The sequence below is a fragment of the Rattus norvegicus genome, chromosome 20 (genome assembly GCF_036323735.1).
Source record: "Rattus norvegicus strain BN/NHsdMcwi chromosome 20, GRCr8, whole genome shotgun sequence".
Classification (NCBI taxonomy): Eukaryota; Metazoa; Chordata; class Mammalia; order Rodentia; family Muridae; genus Rattus; species Rattus norvegicus.
The window spans coordinates 32,519,097-32,539,148 of NC_086038.1; the positions used below are offsets into that span (position 1 = coordinate 32,519,097).

General features: G+C 42.2%; 1 pseudogene; it reads right to left on the reverse strand.

The window, feature by feature from the left end:
• Positions 1 to 10,141: 10,141 nt before the first annotated feature.
• On the reverse strand, positions 10,142 to 18,508 carry LOC134483812 (actin-related protein 2/3 complex subunit 2-like; annotated as a pseudogene).
• Positions 18,509 to 20,052: the final 1,544 nt, after the last annotated feature.

Consider the following 20,052-nt stretch of genomic DNA (forward strand, 5'->3'; position numbering starts at 1 on the left):
TGATAGAATTCTGCACTAAACCCGTCTGGACCTGGGCTCTTTTTGGTTGGGAGACCTTTAATGACTGCTTCTATTTCCTTAGGAGTTATGGGGTTGTTTAACTGGTTTATCTGTTCCTGATTTAACTTCGATACCTGGTATCTGTCTAGGAAATTGTCCATTTCCTGCAGATTTTCAAGTTTTGTTGAATATAGGTTTTTATAGTAAGATCTGATGATTTTTTGAATTTCCTCTTAATCTGTAGTTATGTCTCCCTTTTCATTTCTGATTTTGTTAATTTGGACGCACTCTCTGTGTCCTCTCGTTAGTCTGGCTAAGGGTTTATCTATCTTGTTGATTTTCTCAAAGAACCAACTTTTGGTTCTGTTGATTCTTTCTATGGTCCTTTTTGTTTCTACTTGGTTGATTTCAGCTCTGAGTTTGATTATTTCCTGCCTTCTACTCCTCCTGGGTGTATGTGCTTCTTTTTGTTCTAGAGCTTTTAGGTGTGCTGTCAAGCTGCTGACATATGCTCTTTCCTGTTTCTTTCTGCAGGCACTCAGCGCTATGAGTTTTCCTCTTAGCACAGCTTTCATTGTGTCCCATAAGTTTGGGTATGTTGTACCTTCATTTTCATTAAATTCTAAAAAGTTTTTAATTTCTTTCTTTATTTCTTCCTTGACCAGGTTATCATTGAGTAGAGCATTGTTCAATTTCCACGTATATGTGGGCATTCTTCCCTTATTGTTATTGAAGACCAGTTTTAGGCCGTGGTGGTCCGATAGCACGCATGGGATTATTTCTATCTTTCTGTACCTGTTGAGGCCCGTTTTTTGACCAATTATATGGTCAATTTTGGAGAAAGTACCATGGGGAGCTGAGAAGAAGGTATATCCTTTTGCTTTAGGATAGAATGTTCTATAAATATCCGTTAAGTCCATTTGGCTCATGACTTCTCTTAGTCTGTCTACATCTCTGTTTAATTTCTGTTTCCATGATCTGTCCATTGATGAGAGTGGGGTGTTGAAATCTCCCACTATTATTGTGTGAGGTGCAATGTGTGTTTTGAGCTTTAGTAAGGTTTCTTTTACATATGTAGGTGCCCTTTTATTTGGGGCATAGATATTTAGGATTGAGAGTTCATCTTGGTGGATTTTTCCTTTGATGAATATGAAGTGTCCTTCCTTATCTTTTTTGATGACTTTTAGTTGAAAAATTTTTTTTATTTGATATTAGAATGGCTACTCCAGCTTGCTTCTTCTGACCATTTGCTTGGAAAATTGTTTTCCAGCCTTTCACTCTGAGGTAATGTCTGTCCTTGTCTCTGAGGTGTGTTTCCTGTAGGCAGCAGAATGCAGGGTCCTCGTTGCGTATCCAGTTTGTTAATCTATGTCTTTTTATTGGGGAGTTGAGGTCATTGATATTGAGAGATATTAAGGAATAGTGATTATTGCTTCCCGTTATATTCATATTTGGATGTGAGGTTATGTTTGTGTGCTTTCATTCTCTTTGTTTTGTTGCCAAGATGATTAGTTTCTTGCTTCTAGGGTATAGCTTGCCTCCTTATGTTGGGCTTTACCCTTTATTATCCTTTGTAGTGCTGGACTTGTAGAAAGATATTGTGTAAATTTGGTTTTGTCATGGAATATCTTGGTTTCTCCATCTATGTTAATTGAGAGTTTTGCAGGATACAGTAACCTGGGCGGGCATTTGTGTTCTCTTAGGGTCTGTATGACATCTGTCCAGGATCTTCTGGCCTTCATAGTTTCTGGCGAAAAGTCTGGTGTGATTCTGATAGGTCTGCCTTTATATGTTACTTGACCTTTTTCCCTTACTGCTTTTAATATTCTTTCTTTATTTTGTGCGTTTGGTGTTTTGACAATTATGTGACGGGAGGTGTTTCTTTTCTGGTCCAATCTATTTGGAGTTCTGTAGGCTTCTTGTATGCCTATGGGTATCTCTTTTTTTAGGTTAGGGAAGTTTTCTTCTATGATTTTGTTGAAGATATTTACTGGTCCTTTGAGCTGGGAGTCTTCACTCTCTTCTATACCTATTATCCTTAGGTTTGATCTTCTCATTGAGTCCTGGATTTCCTGTATGTTTTGGACCAGTAGCTTTTTCTGCTTTACATTATCTTTGACAGTTGAGTCAATGATTTCTATGAAATCTTCTGCTCCTGAGATTCTCTCTTCCATCTCTTGAATTCTGTTGGTGAAGCTTGTATCTACAGCTCCTTGTCTTTTCTTTTGATTTTCTATGTCCAGGGTTGTTTCCATGTGTTCTTTCTTGATTGCTTCTATTTCCATTTTTAATTCCTTCAACTGTTTGATTGTGTTTTCCTGGAATTCTTTCAGGGATTTTTGCGATTCCTCTCTGTAGGCTTCTACTTGTTCTCTAAGGGAGTTCTTTATGTCTTTCTTGAAGTCCTCCAGCATCATGATCAAATATGATTTTGAAACTAGGTCTTGCTTTTCTGGTGTGTTTGGATATTCCGTGTTTGCTTTGGTGGGAGAATTGGGCTCCGATGATGCCATGTAGTCTTGGTTTCTGTTGCTTGGGTTCCTGCGCTTGCCTCTCGCCATCAGATTATCTCTAGTGTTACTTTGTTCTGCTATTTCTGACAGTGGCTAGACTGTCCTATAACCTGTGTGTCAGGAGTGCTGTAGACCTGTTTTCCTGTTTTCTTTCAGCCAGTTATGGGGACAGAGTGTTCTGCTTTCGGGCGTGTAGTTTTTCCTCTCTACAGGTCTTCAGCTGTTCCTGTGGGCCTGTGTCTTGAGTTCACCAGGCAGGTTTCTTGCAGGGGAAAAGTTGGTCCTACCTGCAGTTCCAAGGCTCAAGTTTGCTCGTGGGGTACTGCCTAAGTCCTCTCCGCTGTGGCAGCAACCGGGAAGATCTGCGCCGCTCTTTCCAGGAGCCTCCGTGCACCAGGGTTCCAGATGGCGTTTGGCGTTTTCCTCTGGCGCCTGGATGTGCACAGAGTGCAGTCTCTTCTGGTTTCCCAGGCGTGTCCGCCTCTCTGAAGGTTCAGCTCTCCCTCCCACGGGGTTTGGGTGCAGAGAACTGTTTATCCGGTCTGTTTCCTTCAGGTTCCGGCAGTGTCTCAGGCGCAGGGGTCCTGCCGCTCCCGGGCCCTCCCCTACGGGAACCCAGAGGCCTTATACAGTTGCCTCTTGGGCCAGGGATGTGGGCAGGGGTGGGCAGTGTTGGTGGTCTCCTCTGCTCTGCAGCCTCAGGAGTGCCCACTTGATAAGGCGGTGAGGTCTCTCTCCCACGGGGTTTGGGAGCAGAGAGCTGCTGCGGTCCGGAATCCGCCGGTGTGGGACTTCCGGTAAACACAGGAAGTGCCCGGCCTTAGAGGAATTTTGCCTCTGTGTGTCCTGAGTTCACCAGGCAGGTTTCTTGCAGGGGAAAAGTTGGTCCTACCTGCAGTTCCAAGGCTCAAGTTTGCTCGTGGGGTACTGCCTAAGTCCTCTCCGCTGCGGCAGCAACCGGGAAGATCTGCGCCGCTCTTTCCGGGAGCCTCCGTGCACCAGGGTTCCAGATGGCGTTTGGTGTTTTCCTCTGGCGCCTGGATGTGCACAGAGTGCAGTCTCTTCTGGTTTCCCAGGCGTGTCTGCCTCTCTGAAGGCTCAGCTCTCCCTCCCACGGGACCTGGGTGCAGAGAACTGTTTATCCGGTCTGTTTCCTTCAGGTTCCGGCAGTGTCTCAGGCGCAGGGGTCCTGCCGCTCCCGGGCCCTCCCCTACGGGAACCCAGAGGCCTTATACAGTTGCCTCTTGGGCCAGGGATGTGGGCAGGGGTGGGCAGTGTTGGTGGTCTCCTCCGCTCTGCAGCCTCAGGAGTGCCCACTTGATCAGGCGGTGAGGTCTCTCTCCCACGGGGTTTGGGAGCAGAGAGCTGCTCTCCCTTTTCATTTCTGATTTTGTTAATTTGGACACACTCTCTGTGTCCTCTCGTTAGTCTGGCTAAGGGTTTATCTATCTTGTTGATTTTCTCAAAGAACCAAATTTTGGTTCTGTTGATTCTTTCTATGGTCCTTTTTGTTTCTACTTGGTTGATTTCAGCTCTGAGTTTGATTATTTCCTGCCTTCTACTCCTCCTGGGTGTATTTGCTTCTTTTTGTTCTAGAGCTTTTAGGTGTGCTGTCAAGCTGCTGACATATGCTCTTTCCTGTTTCTTTCTGCAGGCACTCAGCGCTATGAGTTTTCCTCTTAGCACAGCTTTCATTGTGTCCCATAAGTTTGGGTATGTTGTACCTTCATTTTCATTAAATTCTAAAAAGTTTTTAATTTCTTTCTTTATTTCTTCCTTGACCAGGTTATCATTGAGTAGAGCATTGTTCAATTTCCACGTATATGTGGGCATTCTTCCCTTATTGTTATTGAAGACCAGTTTTAGGCCGTGGTGGTCTGATAGCACGCATGGGATTATTTCTATCTTTCTGTACCTGTTGAGGCCCGTTTTTTGGACCAATTATATGGTCAGTTTTGGAGAAAGTACCATGAGGAGCTGAGAAGAAGGTATATCCTTTTGCTTTAGGATAGAATGTTCTATAAATATCTGTTAAGTCCATTAGGCTCATGACTTCTCTTAGTCTGTCTACATCTCTGTTTAATTTCTGTTTCCATGATCTGTCCATTGATGAGAGTGGGGTGTTGAAATCTCCTACTATTATTGTGTGAGGTGCAATGTGTGTTTTGAGCTTTAGTAAGGTTTCTTTTACATATGTAGGTGCCCTTGTATTTGGGGCATAGATATTTAGGATTGAGAGTTCATCTTGGTGGATTTTTCCTTTGATGAATATGAAGTGTCTTTCCTTATCTTTTTTCATGACTTTTAGTTGAAAATTGATTTTATTTGATATTAGAATGGCTACTCCAGCTTGCTTCTTCTGACCATTTGCTTGGAAAGTTGTTTTCCAGCCTTTCACTCTGAGGTAGTGTCTGTCTTTGTCTCTGAGGTGTGTTTCCTGTAGGCAGCAGAATGCAGGGTCCTCGTTGCATATCCAGTTTGTTAATCTATGTCTTTTTATTGGGGAGTTGAGGCCATTGATGTTGAGAGATATTAAGGAATAGTGATTATTGCTTCCTGTTATATTCATATTTGGATGTGAGGTTATGTTTGTGTGCTTTTCTTCTCTTTGTTTTGTTGCCAAGATGATTAGTTTCTTGCTTCTTCTAAGGTATAGCTTGCCTCCTTATGTTGGGCTTTACCATTTATTATCCTTTGTAGTGCTCGATTTGTAGAAAGATATTGTGTAAATTTGTTTTTGTCATGGAATATCTTGGTTTCTCCATCTATGTTAATTGAGAGTTTTGCAGGATACAGTAACCTGGGCTGGCATTTGTGTTCTCTTAGGGTCTGTATGACATCAGTCCAGGATCTTCTGGCCTTCACAGTTTCTGGCGAAAAGTCTGGTGTGATTCTGATAGGTCTGCCTTTATATGTTATTTGATCTTTTTCCCTTACTGCTTTTAATATTCTTTCTTTATTTTGTGCATTTGGTGTTTTGACTATTATGTGACGGGAGGTGTTTCTTTTCTGGTCCAATCTATTTGGAGTTCTGTAGGCTTCTTGTATGCCTATGGGTATCTCTTTTTTTAGGTTAGGGAAGTTTTCTTCTATGATTTTGTTGAAGATATTTACTGGTCCTTTGAGCTGGGAGTCTTCACTCTCTCCTATACCTATTATCCTTAGGTTTGATCTTCTCATTGAGTCCTGGATTTCCTGTATGTTTTGGACCAGTAGCTTTTTCTGCTTTACATTATCTTTGACAGTTGAGTCAATGCTTTCTATGGAATCTTCTGCTCCTCAGATTCTCTCTTCCATCTCTTGTATTCTGTTGGTGAAGCTTGTATCTACAGCTCCTTGTCTCTTCTTTTGGTTTTCTATATCCAGGGTTGTTTCCATGTGTTCTTTCTTGATTGCTTCTATTTCCATTTTTAATTCCTTCAACTGTTTGATTGTGTTTTCCTGGAATTCTTTCAGGGATTTTTGTGTCTCCTCTCTATGGGCTTCTACCTGTTTATTTATGTTTTCCTGGAATTCTTTCAGCATTTTTGTGATTCCTCTCTGTAGGCTTCTACTTGTTTATTAATGTTTTCCTGTGTTTCTCTAAGGGAGTTCTTCACGTCTTTCTTGAAGTCCTCCAGCATCATGATCAAATATGATTTTGAAACTAGATCTTGCTTTTCTGGTGTGTTTGGATATTCCATGTTTGTTTTGATGGGTGAATTGGGCTGCGATGGTGCCATTTAGTCTTGGTTTCTCTTGCTTGGGTTCCTGCGCTTGCCTCTCGCCATCAGATTATCTCTAGTGTTACTTTGTTCTGCTATTTCTGACAGTGGCTAGACTGCCCTATAATATGCCTGTGTGTCAGGAGTGCTGTAGACCTGTTTTACTGTTTTCTTTCAACCTGTTATGGGGACAGAGTGTTCTGCTTTCGCGCGTGTAGTTTTTCCTCTCTACAGGTCTTCAGCTGTTCCTGTGGGCCTGTGTCTTGAGTTCACCAGGCAGGTCACTTGCAGCAGAAAAGTTGGTCTTACCTGTGGTCCCGAGGCTCAAGTTCGCTCGCGGTGTGCTGTCCACTAGCTCTCTGCGGCGGCAGCAACCAGGAAGATCTGCGCCGCCGTTTCAGGGAGCTTCAGTGCACCAGGGTTCCAGATGGCGTTTGGTGTTTTCCTCTGGAATCAGTAATGTGTGCAGGGTGCAGTCTCTTCTGGTTTCCCAGGCGTGTCTGCCTCTCTGAAGGGTTAGCTCTCCCTCCCACAGGATTTGGGTGCAGAGAACTGTTTATCCGGTCTGTTCCTTCAGGTTCTGGCGGTGTCTCCGGCGCAGGGGTCCTGCTGCTCCTGGGCCCTCCTCCACGGGAACCCAGAGGCCTTATACAGTTTCCTCTTGGGCCAGGGATGTGGGCAGGGGTGGGCAGTGTTGGTGGTCTCTTCCGCTCTGCAGCCTCAGGAGTGCCCACCTGATCAGGTGGTGAGGTCTCTCTCCCATGGGGTCTGGGAGCAGAGAGCTGCTACGGGCCGGGATCCGCGGGTGTGGGACTCCCGATAAACACAGGAAGTGCCCGGTCCTAGAGGAATTCTGCCTCTGTGTGTCCCGAGTTCACCAGGCAGGTCTCTTGCAGCAGAAAAGTTGGTCTTACCTGTGGTCCCGAGGCTCAGGTTTGCTCGCGGGGTGCTGCCCACGAGCTCTCTGCGGCGGCAGCCAACATTTACATTTTAATGACTTTTATTTTTGTGTGTTTGCACCAATTAATTTCACCAAATCTTTTCTACACTTTTTTTAGTGTCTAAATAATTCTAAGAGGCTAAGAAGTGTAGCCACGTCTTTTCTTTTTTGTAAGTAACATAAAAGGGCTATAAAATTTCTTTCTGACAGATATTCTCTCTAACTTCATTTTATCTATAACCTGATCATATTTTTAATATGACCCAGTATTTTTAAGAGAGGGGTTGTCTATTGTGGCTCACAGTTTAAGGGTACACTTGATCATGGTAGAGCTGTCAAGGCTTAGGGAGATTGAGGCAGATGGTGACACTGCATCTGCAGTGAAGAGGTGGAGAACTGGGACTGGAGAGGTAGCCTAGTGGGTAAAGGTGCTTGCCCGAAATCCTGAGTTTGATGCCAGGAACTCACTTAGTCAAAGTAGAGAACCAATTCCCAAATGGTTTTTAAAAAATAATTTCATAAATATATTTTTATGCATGTGGGAGTTTTGCCTGTATGTATGTCTGTGTGTCAGGTAAAGTGCCTGGTACCCACTGAGGCCAGAAGAGGACATCAGATCCCCTGGGAGTTGCAAACAGTTAATGAGCTGGTATGTGGGTGCTGGGGATCTTCTTGAAGAGCAGCCAGCGCTCTTAACTGCTCACCATCTCTCTAGCTCCATTATCTAATAGTCGCTGTCAAACGACTGGCTTTCCGACTTTCTGAAAGTTTTCCTATTGCCTCTTGACCTCTGTCTCCAGAGAGATAACTGTTAGCTTTGCCAATCCACACACCACATCTCGTCTTTTTCTGTTTCTGAGACTCTTTTTTGACATATTGCCTTTTGCTGGTCCCGAGTGATACTTGCCGACCGAGGCCATACTTTGCCCACCATTTATACCTAGAGACCCCACTACCCTTTTAATCTTCGTTTCCCTCCTGAGCTGGCTTCTCACAGGACAGTTGTAATTTGGGAAAGGGAAGAGAGCATTGGTAGTGGACGGTCACACTCAGGGTTATGAAAGAGAAATGTTGCCTTTCTTTTTCGGCTAAGTGAACACTAGCTACAGGGGAAAATCTGTGCCCCCTTTGCCAAGCTGCTGGCTCTCCACAGACTCTTGGCCATCATCCTTAGCATGTTTGCTGGTAAAGATGACTGGCAAAAGTATCCCCAAATGCACAGAAATCTCTCTTGCAAAATTTAAATGCTCGGTATTGTCTCTTGAAAGCAAGTCTAAAGCAGGAGCCCGGCAGCATGAACAGTGCAGTTGTGGCCAGCACACACGAAGCCTCGACTTCTATTCCCTACACACATATAAATGGGTATAGTGATGAATGTCTATAATCCCTGTTCTCATGAGGCAGAGGGAGGAGGATCGTAAGTTCGAGGTTATCGTCAGCTCTCTAGAGTTTAAATAATAGTATTTGCTTATTGCTGTTGTAAAGACGTTGCTGTCACATTTTTCAGTTTTATTTCCCTTTCACTTTTTCCATCTTTGTAACAAACTGGTGAGATAAACATTTATTATGGTTACAGGTAAGGTTTAGAGAAACTGAGTAACTCACTTAAGGCTACACCATCAACAGATTATATAGCAAATCATGGACTTGTCCGGTTTCACCACTACGCTTTCAGTCCTTCAGAGTCTCATATTTACCTGTTTCTCTATTCTCCTCCGAATAAGACATGGCTTTATATCTCAAACCACTCCCTCCCATTATCCAGATTGTTTAATGTTTTAGACCTCTCTTCTTATTTAAACTCCCAGACTGCTCCCTCGTCACCCATGCCAAGCTCTTTCAACTTAGGGCTACAACATACTTTATAAAATGTGTCCTTTTAAAATGTGTTTGCTATCTAAATGTACTCTTCTCTGCTGGTTGATATATAACTTGCTCTCATTCTTTATTTTTTAGTACTTTCATTTTCTTCCCTTTCCCATAAATCACTGAACCCATTCACCTTCCCCTACTTCTATGAGTGTGCTACCCCTCCCCATCCACTCACCCCTTCCTGCCTCCCCACCCTGACATTCCCCTACTCTGGTGGGGGGTCCAGCAATGTCAGGACCAAGAGCTTCGCCTCCCATTGGTGCCCAACAAGGCCATCCTCTGCTACATATGTAGCTGGAGCCATGGGTCTGTCCATGTGTACCCTTTGGGTAGTGGTTTAGTCTCTGGGAGGTCTGGTTGGTTGATATCGTTCTTATGGGGTTGCAAGCCCCTTCAGCTCCTTCATTCCTTTCTCTAACTCCTCCAACGGGGACCCTGTTCTCAGTTCAATGGTTTACTGCTAGGATTCACGTCTGTATTTGTCACTCTCTGGCTGAGCCTTTCAGGAGACAGCGATATCAAGCTCCTGTAAGCATGCACTCTTGGCTTCATCAATGTTGCCTAGTATTGGAAGCTGTATATATATGGGCTGAATCCCTAGGTGGGGCAGGCTCTGAATGGCCATTCTTTCAGCCTCTGCTACAAACTTTGTCTCCACATCTCCTCCTATGAATATTTTTGTTCCCCCTTTAAAGAAGGAGTGAAGTATCGGCACTTTGGTCATCCTTCTTGAGCTTCATGTGGTCTGTGGACTGTATCTTGGGTCATTCGAGCTTTTGGGCTAATATCCACTCACCAGTGAGTGCATACCATGTGTGTTTTTTGTGATTGGGTTACCTCATTCAGGATATTGTCTAGTTCAATCCATTTGCATATGAATTTCATGAAGTCATTGCTTTTTCTTTTCTCCATCTTTATTAACTTGAGTATTTCTTATTTACATTTCAATTGTTATTACCTTACCCGGTTTCCAGGCCAACATCCCCCAACCTTTCCCCTCCCCTTCTATATCGGTGTTCCCCTCCCCATCCTCCCCCCATTACCGCCCTCCCCTCAACAATCATAGTCAGTCTTGGCAGGACCAAGGGCTTCCCCTTCCACTGGTGCTCTTACTAGGCTATTCATTGCTAACTATGAAGTTGGAGCTCAGGGTCAGTCCATGTATAATCTTTGGGTAGTGGCTTAGTCCCTGGAAACTCTGGTTGGTTGGCATTGTTGTTCATATGGGGTCTCAAGCCCCTTCAGGCTCTTTCAGTCTTTTCTAAGATTCCTTCAACTGGGGTCCCGTTCTCAGTTCAGTGGTTTAATGATGTCATTCGCCTATGTATTTGCTGTATTCTGGCTGTGTCTCTCAGAAGAGATCTACATCCAGTTCCTGTCGGCCTGCACTTCTTTGCTTCGTCCATCTTATCTAGTTTGGTGGCTGTATATGTATGGGCCACATGTGGGGCAGGCTCTGAATGGGTGTTCCTTCTGCCTCTGTTCTAAACTTTTCCTCCCTATTCCCTGCCAAGGGTATTCTTGTTCCCCTTTTAAAGAAGGAGTGAAGCATCCGCATTTTGGTCATCCTTCTTGAGTTTCATGTGTTCTGTGCATCTAGGGTAACTCAAGCATTTGGGCTAATATCCACTTATCAATGAGTGCATACCATATGTGTTTTTCTGTGATTGGGTTACCTCACTCAGGATGATATTTTCCAGTTCCATCCATTTGCCTATGAATTTTGTAAAGTCATTGTTTTTGATAGCTGAGTAATATTCCATTGTGTAGATGTACCACATTTTCTGTATCCATTCCTCTATTGAAGGGCATCTGGGTTCTTTCCAGCTTCTGGCTATTATAAATAAGGCTGCTATGAACATAGTGGAGCATGTGTCTTTGTTATATGTTGGGGCATCTTTTGGGTATATGCCCAAGAGAGGTATAGCTGGGTCCTTAGGTAGTTCAATGTCAAATTTTCTGAGGAACCTCCAGACTGATTTCCAGAATGGTTGTACCAGTCTGCAATCCCACCAACAATGGAGGAGTGTTCCTTTTTCTCCACATCCTCAACAGCATCTGCTGTCACCTGAGTTTTTGATCTTAGTCATTCTCACTGGTGTGAGGTGAAATCCCAGGGTTGTTTTGATTTGCATTTCCTTTATGACTAAAGATGTTGAACATTTCTTTAGGTGTTTCTCAGCCATTTGACATTCCTCAGCTGTGAATTCTTTGTTTAGCTCTGAACCCCATTTTTTAATAAGGTTATTAGTCTCCCTGCAGTCTAACTTCTTGAGTTCCTTGTATATTTTGGATATAAGCCGTCTATCAGTTGTAGGGTTGGTAAAGATCTTTTCCCAATCTGTTGGTTGCCATTTTGTCGTAACAACAGTGTCCTTTGCCTTACAGAAGCTTTGCAGCTTTGTGAGATCCCATTTGTCGATTCTTGATCTTAGAGCATAAGCCACTGGTGTTTTGTTCAGGAAATTTTCCCCAGTGCCCATATGTTCAAGGCTCTTCCCCACATTTTCTTCTATTAGTTTGAGTGTATCTGATTTTATATGGAGGCCCTTGATCCACTTTGGCTTAAACTTTGTACAGGGAAATTTGCATTCTTCTACATGCTGACCTCCAGTTGAACCAAGCACCATTTGTTGAAAATGCTATCTTTTTTCCATTGGATGGTTTTAGCTCTTTTGTCAAAGATCAAGTGACCATAGGTGTGTGGGTTCATTTCTGGGACTTCAATTCTATTACATTCATTTGACTGTCTATCTCTGTACCAGTACCATAGCTTTTATCGCTATTGTTCTGTAATACTGCTTGAGGTCAGGGATTCCCCCAGAAGTTCTTTTATTGTTGAGGACAGTTTTCAACATCCTTGGTTTTTTGTTATTCCAAATGAATTTGCAAAATACTCTTTTTAACTGTTTGAAGAATTGAGTTGGAATTTTGATGGGGAGTGCATTGAATCTGTAGATCGCTTTTGGCAAAATGGCCATTTTTTACTATATTAACCTTACCAATCCATGAGCATGGGAGATCTTTCCATCTTCTGAGATCTTCTTCAATTTCTTTCTTCAGGGACTTGAAGTTCTTGTCATACAGATCTTTCACTTTTTTGATTAGAATCACACCGAGGTATTTAATGTTATTTGTGACTATTGTGAAGGGTGTCATTTCCCTAATTCCTTCTCAGCTTGTTTATCCTTTGAGTAGAGGAAGGCTACTGATTTGTTTGAGTTAATTTTATACCCAGCCACTTTGCTGAAAGTGTTTATCAGGTTTAGTAGTTCTCTGGTGGAACTTTTGGGGTCGCTTAAATAAACTATCATATCATCTGCAAATAGTGATATTTTGACTTCTTCCTTTGCAAATTGTATCCCTTTGACCTCCTTTTGTTGTCTGATTGCTCTGGCTAGAACTTCAAGAACTATATTGAGTAAGTAGGGAGAGAGTGGGCAGCCTTGTTTACTCTGTGATTTTAGTGGGATTGCTTCAAGTTTTTCTCCATTTAGTTTGATGTTGGCTACTGGTTTGCTGTATATTGCTTTTACTATGTTTAGGTATGGGCCTTGAATTCCTGATCTTTCCAAACTTTTATCATGAAGGGGTGTTGAAGTTTGTCAAATGTTTGCTCAGCTTATAATGAGATGATCATGTGGTTTTTTTCTTTGAGTCTGTTTACATATTGTATTACATTGATGGATTTTTATATAGCAAACCATCCCTGCATCCGTTGGATGATGTCTACTTGATCATGGTGAATGAATATTTTAATATATTCTTGTTTTAGGTTTGTGAGAATTGTACTGAGTATTTTGACATCAATATCCATAAGCGAAATTGGTCTGAAGTTCTCTTTATTTTTTTTTAGGTCTTTGTGTTGTTTAGGTATAAGCGTGATTGTGGCTTCACAGAAGGAATTCAGTAGTGTTCCTTCTGTTTCTGTTTTGTGGAATAGTTTGGAGTGTGTTGGTATTAGATCTTTTATGAAGATGTGATAGAATTCAGCACTAAACTCATCTGGTCTTGAGCTCTTTTTGGTTGGGAGACTTTTGATAGCTGCTTCTATTTCTTTAGGAGTTATGGGGTTGTTTAGATGGTTTATCTGGTCTTGATTTAACTTTGGTACCAGTTATCTATCTAGAAAAAAATGTCCATTTCATCCAGATTTTCCAGGTTTGTTGAATAAAGACTTTTGTAGCAGGCTCAGATGATTTTTTTTAATTTCTTCAGATTCTGTTGTTATGTCTCCCTTTTCATTTTTTATTTTGTAAATTTGGATACACTCTCTGTGCCCTCTGTTTGATTAGTCTGGCTAAGGTTTTATCTATCTTGTTGATTTTTTCAAAGAACTAGCTCCTGGTTTTGTTGATTCTTTGTATAGTTCCTTTTATTTCTTCTTGGTTGATTTCAGCCCTGAGTTTGATTATTTCCTGCCATCTACCCCTCTTGGGTGAATTTGCTTCTTTTTGTTCTAGAGCTTTTAAGTGTGCTGTCAAGCGGCTAATATGTGCTCTCTCTAATTTCTTTTTCGAGGTACTCAGATCTATGAGTTTTTCTCTTAGCACTTCTTTCATTGTGTCCCAAAAGCTTGTGTATGTTGTGCCTTCATTATCATTAAATTCTAAAAAGTCTTTAATTTCTTTTTTTTATTTCTTCTTTGACCAAGTTATCATTGAGTAGAGCGTTGTTCAACTTCCACGTGTATGGGGCTTTCTGTCGTTTTTATTGTTATTGAAGACCAGCCTTAGTCCATGGGGACGTGATAGGATGCATGGGATTACTTCAATCTTCTTGTATCTGTTCAGTCCTGTTTTGTGACTGATTATATGGTCAATTTAGGAGAAGGTACCATGAGGTGCCTCTTTCTTTTGTTTAGCAGGGTTTTCTTCTATAATTTTGTTGAAGATATTTACTGGCCCTTTAAGTTGGGAGTCTTTCCTCTCTTCTATACCTATTATCCTTAGGTTTGATCTTCTCATTGTATCCTAGATTTCCTGGATGTTTTGGGTTAGGAACTTTTTCTGTTTTACATTATCTTTGATGGTTGTGTCTATGTTTTCCATGGTATCTTCTACCCGGGAGGTTCTCTCTTCTATCTCTTGTATTCTGTTGGTGATGTTTGCGTCTATCTCCAGGGTTGTCTCCCTTTGTATTTCTTTATTGTTTCTATTTCCAGTTTTAAATCCTGGATGGTTTTGTTCAATTCCTTCATTTGTTTAGTTGTGTTTTCCTACAATTCTTTAAGGGATTTTTGTGTTTCCTCTTTAAGGGCTTCTATTTGTTTACCTGTGTTGTTCTGTATTTCTTTAAGGGAGTTATTTATGTCCTTTTTATGTCCTCTATCATCACCATGTGATATCATTTTAAATCCAAATCTTGCTTCTCTGGTGTGTTTCGATATCTAGTATTTGCTTTGTCGAGAGAACTGGGTTCTGATGATGCCATGTAGCCTTGGTTTCTGTTACTTAGGGTCCTGCGTTTGCCTCTAGCCATCAGGTTGTCTCTGGTGTTCTCTTGTCTTGCTGTCACTCCTGTAGACCTGCTTTCTTTCAGTCAGATCTGGGAACAGAGAGCTGCTCCTGGGTCTGTGTTCCGAAGCCTCCAGGCGGGTTGTTTGGAGCAGACGAGTTGGTTTTACCTCTGTTCTCAAGTGTGTCATTGCTCTTGGTGACTGGCTTTTGGCTCTCAGCATAGGCAGAAACTGGAAATTTCCTCCCTGTGACTGCTCCTAGGTTCCTCTGCTCAGAGAGCACTAGGCAGGTTCTTCTGGGGCCAGGAATGCAAGCAGAAGTAGTGGTCTCCCCTGAGCTCTAAGAATTGTCTGCACTTCTGAGAGCCATCTCTCTCTACCACAGGATTTGGGTACAGAGAGGTGTGGGACCTGTTCAGCTCTGGGCTCAGGCAGGAACCAGAAGGCTACTTTTATTTTTTTACATTCCAGCTCTTAGCTCCTCTCAGTCCACCCTCCCACAGTTCCTCATCCCCTTCCACCTCCCCCTGTCTCTAAGAGGATGTCTCCTCTCACTCCCACCAGGCCTTTCCTCTACCTGGGGGCCTCAAGTCTCTCAAGGGTTAGGCATATCTTCTCTCACTGAGGCCAGACCAGGCAGTCTTCTGCTGCATATGTGTCTGGGGCATCTGACCAGCTAGTGTATGCTGCCTCATTGGTGACTCAGTGGCTTAGAGATCTCAGGGGTCCAATTAGTTGAGACTACTGGTCTTCTATGGGGCTGCCCTCCTCTTCAGCTTCTTCCAGCCTTTATATATTTTATATTGATTTTATTTCATCCATAGTCTTAGAAGACATCTATTTGGCTTTGGCCATGTGACTTATTTATCAACTACTTCCTCTTATTGCCGAAAACAGTTTCCTGTTAATGCGATTGCTGTTTACAAAAATGTTTTCACCTTTACTTGAAAATCTTTCGATGGTTTGTATATTCTGTAGTCTTAAAACGTAACAAGTAGTAGTTCATATTTCTGTACTTCAGTTGCTTCTTTTTCAAAATATATACAGAGATGCTTGTCTTTAATTATGGGCCATTTCCCTACTTTACCTTTTTGAATGTCACCTCTCCCTAACTCTTCTGTGTTCCTATTCCTGACTTTTTAGGCAAGTATTGGATATTTATTTATTGGATAGTTTATTATCCACATTATTTATTTATTTTTAATATTAAAAAAAGGCCATTTATTCACCAAAACCAATACAATTTAAACTTTTTACACAAAGCAAATTTACATCCTTCAATGAAAAATAGAATTCGAAATCAGGTCTGGAAGTAAGTAGCCTGTCATGGAATCCCATGTGAATGTGTGTTTTGCTTACATGTATGCTGACCTGTGTACTACTTGTGAGCCTGGTGCCTTGGAGGCCAGAAGAGGAGTTATAGACTATTGTGAGGTGCCATCAGTGCTGGAAATTAAACCTGCATGCTCTGGAACAGCAGCGTGTGCTTTTCATTGCCGAGGCATGTCTATAGCCCTGCCGTCACTCATTTAAAGACTTATATTGTATTAACAATGTGTTAGACCTTGAGAGAGTATTCCGAAGTATTTCCCCAGGGTATTTGGTACATGCTAACTCATTAGTATTTGCTTTTTAAAAATTACCTTTTCTGTTCTCCTTTCTAGATGTCATACTGTCCCATGCTTATATTTGTATACTTATGAATCTATATATTAAATGCTAAGAGCATCATGCAGGGGAGAACATTAAGTTTTTCTTTCTTCCTGTGATTGGGTGGCCTTGCTCAAGATTATATATTCTAAGTCATCCATTTCCTTGTTAATTCTGTGATTTCATTTTTCTCGAGAGCCAAATAATATTCCATTTTTTAATATAAATGCCAGATTTTCCTCATCCATTCACACACTGATGGCCAATGACACTGCTTCCATTTCCTTGCTTTAGGAAATTAGGTAACGCTAAACATGGGGCACAAGTATCTTTCTGGTAGGATGTGGGGTTCTCTGGGTGTACGCCCTGGAGTGAAATAGTTGATCACAGGCTACTTCTTTTAAGTATTCCATTTCCTTTCTCTTTATGCAGTGTTTTAAATGCCCCACGTTTGTCATCCAACTCATTTCCTTTAAATGTCTTGTCTTTAATCTTTCATTTAGTCTTCATTGTGAAGAGTTCCATACAGTTATTGTTAAAGTCTACTTTTAACAATGTTTTGGGACTGGTAAGATGGCACAGCAGGAAAGGTACTTGTCATGTAAACGCGATGAGTTTGATCCCTGGAATTTATCAAAAGAAAAACACAGATACAGCTGTCTGCATCCGTAATCCTAGCTCTTCTCAGATAACATGGGGCTAGAAACAGGAGACTTTCCTAGGGAGTAGCAGGCCAGCAGCTGAGAACACATCAGGCAGAAGAGAGACTCCCTGTCAAAAAGGTGGAAGTAGAGGATCCATTTCATTTTTTTTAAGATCGTAAGATTTTCTTTATTAGTGACCCTAACCGTATTACCTTAGATCCAAGCCTTTTGAGCTCAAATACTTAGAAGAAAACAAATTAAGATTGCCCTACCTGCAGCTCATTACCAGTAACATTGCAAAGCAAACAGCTTGGAGGAGGAAGGGAAGTGAGGGAGGAAAAAGAAAAGGGAATTAAGTTGATCAAGTGGAAATTTTTTTTAATTCTTAGGAACTATTGAGTCCTTGCAAACACAGCTCGTTTCTATAGTTTATGAGCCAAACTCCTACAAAATGGAACCCAGAGAATCCCTCAAGAACCTGGAGAAGGTGCATCAGGAAGGGCTATGATTATCTAGTAGCAAGCGGTCCAGCCTTCGATCAACAGCGCTTCCTCCTCAGTTCCCAAGAGTTAGTGGGGGTGAAAAAGTCTTCTGTGTGATTGTTTTCATTTCTTTTTTCTCGGCATCTGGGCACGCACTGTTGAGCACCTTAAGGAAGTCGAATGTATTTGCTCGCATCCGTGTGTGAATATAGGCCTTAGAGCACTTTCATCTCTAGAAGCAATTCCCTGTGGCTAAAAAGGACCTGGAGGGATGTGTGGCTGGCTCTTCGTCCTTCTTTGAACTCCCGCTGGACACCTTTCTGATGACCATATGTCATCCTTAAAAACCGTGCTGAAGATTAGTGTCACTCTGTCCTTTTTAGATTCCACATACACGGTCTGATCATCCCCACAATGAATAACTGCTCTGCTCTCTCTCTCTTTCCCCTTTCTTGGAATAGGAAGTAATTCTCAGATATAGTGGCAAAACAATTTCGCACCAACATGCCAGCCTGATGCACAATAGAATTCTTGGACCCAGGTAGATTTTCAAGCTCATATAGCAAAGAAACATCGTATCCTGATTCTGGGTTCACTAAGAAACTCCAATTTACTCTTTGGTAACTCATCAACTCCATGTGAACGGAGTTCCTTGTAGATTTTCACAGAAATACTGACAATCACTTTTGCTTTGTCTCCATTAGAATTTGAAGTATGATAAAGGACGCCGTCAAAATCCGGTGGCCACATTCTCACACGTGAGTGCGAGCATCTCCTCGACGACGATGCAGTTGTTCATCTCCAGCAGGATCATGGTGGTGGTTGCCCCAGGCAGGGGAAGGAGAAACAGGGATGGTGAGGGTGGGCAAGCCAGGGTAGGACAGAGGGAGCGCCCTGCTGCCCTTGATGAGCAGGGTTAGGTGCAGTAGGTGAGGGGAGAAAAGGACAGGGAGTGGGGTGGGGAGAGGCAGATACACGCACTGGTCCAGCACATGCTACCTCTACCAGACCAACCTGGCCCACCTGCCTGCCTAGCTGCCCAGTTGCTGCTGCCTCTGTCACCATCTTACCAATTTCCTTTTTCCTTTTCTTTTATTGGCTCTTTTCTTTATTAACATTTCATATGTTATCCCCTTCTCTGTTTCTCCTCTGGCAATCCCCATCCCATCCCCTAAACCCTGCCTCCATGAGGTTGCTCGCTCACTCCCTCCCTCCCTCCCTCCTTCCCTCCCTTCTGCCTCCCTGTCCTAGCATTCCCCCTCAGCTACCTCAGTCCTTTCTTTCCTCCACTGGGAACCCCTTTCTCAGTCCAACGGTTGACTGCGAGCATCCACCTCTGTATTTGTCAGGCTCTGACTGAGCCTCTCAGGAGACAGCTATATCAGGCTCCTGTCAGCATGCACCTTTTGACATCCCCAATAGTCACTGGGTTTGGTGACTGCATGTGGGATGGATCCCCATGTGTGGCAGTCTCTGGATGGCCTTTCCTTTTAATGAGATGATCATGTTTTTTTTTTTCCTTTGAGTTTGTTTATATAGAGGATTATGTTGATGGATTTACATATATTGCACCATCCTTGCATTCCTGGGATGAAGCCTACTTGATTATGATGGATGATCATTTTGATGTGTTCTTGGATTTGGCTTGCAAACATTTTATTGAGTATTTTGGCATCTATATTCATAAGGGAAATTGGTCTGAAGTTTTCTTTCTTTGTTGGGTCTTTATGTGGTTTAGGTATAAGCATAATTATGGCTTCATTGAAGGAATTTGGTAGTGTTCCTTCTCTTTCTATTCTGTGGAATAGTTTGAAGAGTATTGGTACCAATTTCTTAAAGTTGTTCTCTGACTTCCACATGTATGCTCTGGCATAAACACACTCAAACTCACATACACTTCCATCACACAGGCACACACACACACACACACACACACACACACACACACTCACACTCACTATAAATAAGCCAATAAAAATATATAAAACATTATTCTCTCTTGATCTTTGGATTTTGTTTTTGATGTGTGTGTGTGTGTGTGTGTGTGTGTGTGTGTGTGTATGATGGATATGTGCCCACCTATATCTGAATTTGTGTGTCCATGTATACACAGAAGGCAGAGGAAGACTAAGCCCTTTGTCTTATCACTGTTTGCCATATCCTTTTGAAATAAGTTCCTTGCTGAAACTGAAGTCCACCATTTTAGTTGACCAGCCTGGCCACTCAGCTTGTAAGTTCCATGCGTCTCCAGTCCAGTGCTGGGTTTTCGGGTCATGTGCAGCCATGCCCATTGTTTTGCTGAACATGCGTGTTGGGTTTTGAGCGCAGGCTCTGAGCTTCCTCAGCAAGTTCTCTTTCCCAATAAGCCATTCCCTCAACCCCTCTCTTAATGTTTTGATCAGGATAATTTTACAATTTCTCTTATAATAATTTACAATCTAAAATTCCCTGTGTATAAGAAAGTCCTCACTTCCTCCTTTTTAATTCTCTTCCAAGGGGAGCTAGTTTTCTTATTCAGTTTAGACATTACAGAAATGGGGTTGTTTCCCGTGAAGGGGCTTTGAATCTTAAATTTTGAGGCCCCTCCATGCCATCTGCTTTCTCTCAGTACCATAGCATATATCTCTTTTGTTACTTTCTAGTCTTTGACAATTTTTCATTCTTTTCCCATTTTCTGGAAATTTTGATGCATTTCAGTCAGTTATTTTATAGAATAGTCTCAATTTGTCTGATCAATGTTATGGATTTATTTGAGTGTATGTTTGTATGTGTATACATGAGTGATATGT